A 1,728-nucleotide genomic window follows, 5' to 3' on the forward strand; every position below is an offset into this window, starting at 1 on the left:
GAACGCAGAAGACGGGCTGGGGCTTGTCAGAGCTCAATAGTTCCATCACCTTGGTTTTGTGCAACCTGTCCAGATGTCTTCTTCACGCTCCTGCGCTTCACTAAATGCAGCCATACTCCTGCAGATCCTTCTGTGTACCTTCCTCCTTATTACTATTTACAAACTCACATCATAAGGCCAACCAAGCAAGAGAAGTTTCCAGGCTTCGTGCCTTTTACTCCTCTCTCCCGCCCTCCTTTCCTCCTCCTGCATCAGTAGCTTCCATCGCCATGGCCGACTCCTCTAAGAAGACAGGGAAGGTCAAATGGTTCAACTTCACTAAGGGCTTCGGCTTCATCACTCCCGACGATGGCTCCGAGGACCTGTTCGTGCATCAGACCTCCATTCATTCCGAGGGATTACGCTCGCTGCAACCTGGCGAAGATGTGGAGTTCTTTGTGGAGAACGGCGACGATGGGCGCACCAAGGCGACAGACGTGACGGGACCGAACGGGAATCCTGTGCAAGGGTGGGATGGGAGATAGCTACGGCTATGGAGGCGGAGGCGGAGGAGGCAGAGGGAGGGGTCGAGGGGGTGCAAGAAGCAGCAACTATGGTGGAGGAGGTGTTGGATCTTGCTAAAACTGTGGAGAGTCTGGTCATCTTGCCCGTGATTGTACTGATGGTAGCAGCAGACGAGGCGGTGGTGGAAGCCGCGGCTGCTACAACTGTGGCGAGCAAGGGCATCTTGCACGGGACTGCACTGTTGCAGCAGCTTGATCTCCATCTCTAGTATGAGTCATTACCTCTCTTTGGAAAGCTTGCTGTGACTACGGTCTCTGGTAGCCTTTGCAAAGCTTTCCTTGAACTGGTTCTTGCGTGTTAAGAGTTTTTTTTATAGCTATGTATCATTTTTGGCTTGTCTGGTTTATCAAGAGGAAATAGATGTTTCGGGAATGGTCAGTTTTTGTCTTTTTAAGGTTGGTATGGTTCTTCATTTTTATGAATCAAAGAGTTCTATGAAATTGAAGGATATGCTTTCTTTGATTTGAGGAAAGAACGAGCTGAGAAAAGCTGATTTTGCTTGAAACTGTCTCAACCGGTAAACATTTTGCAATTATGATATGACCATGGTGCCAATGTTTTTTGCAATTTGTGTTGTGTCATGTTCAGGTGTATTGTGGTGTCCTCCACAGTCATTACTCCTACTTTGTCAAACGATTGACTATTGGGCTGTTGCTCTAGCTAATATTGGTGAACTCTAGTACCGATTCAAAGGCATTAGTCTGTTCTGGTTGAAACTTTTCTTTCCCATGTTGGCTGTTTAATATTGCTTCCTTGCCCTTAGATGTGAATGTTTGATTTTAATACGTTTTTTTAGTAGTTTTTATACCACAGTGGTTGATATAGAGCAGCAAGTTATCCCAGCTATTTCTGGAGTGATGATTACTAGGAGTTCAATTCTAATTACAAGAGAGGATTAATAGGAATTGCATGTCCTTGTCCGAGGAAAGATAACTTACTATTCTTTAGACACAACAGCGTTTTGGTATGTGCATTGGGCATGGGACAAGTTATTATGCAGGTGAAATGCTTACTGTGGATTTATAGGAGCTGCAACTTTCGCATCTACCTTGTTTTGCATAAGGTAGTTACCATTCTTTGTAAATACCTAGCAGAACTTTTGTAACTGCACTGGACAGGACACACTTATTAAGCAGGTTTAATGAGTGCCTTGGACTCCCAAGG

The 1,728-nt window shown here is 45.4% G+C and overlaps 1 pseudogene; it reads left to right on the top strand.

Annotated features, from left to right (window-relative positions):
- Window positions 1–246: 246 nt before the first annotated feature.
- LOC147429871 (cold shock protein 2 pseudogene) lies at window positions 247–835 on the top strand (annotated as a pseudogene).
- The last annotated feature ends 893 nt before the right edge of the window (window positions 836–1,728 follow it).

Source organism: Adiantum capillus-veneris, chromosome 22, assembly GCF_014529385.1.
Source record: "Adiantum capillus-veneris isolate H3 chromosome 22, ASM1452938v2, whole genome shotgun sequence".
NCBI classification, from domain to species: domain Eukaryota; kingdom Viridiplantae; phylum Streptophyta; class Polypodiopsida; order Polypodiales; family Pteridaceae; genus Adiantum; species Adiantum capillus-veneris.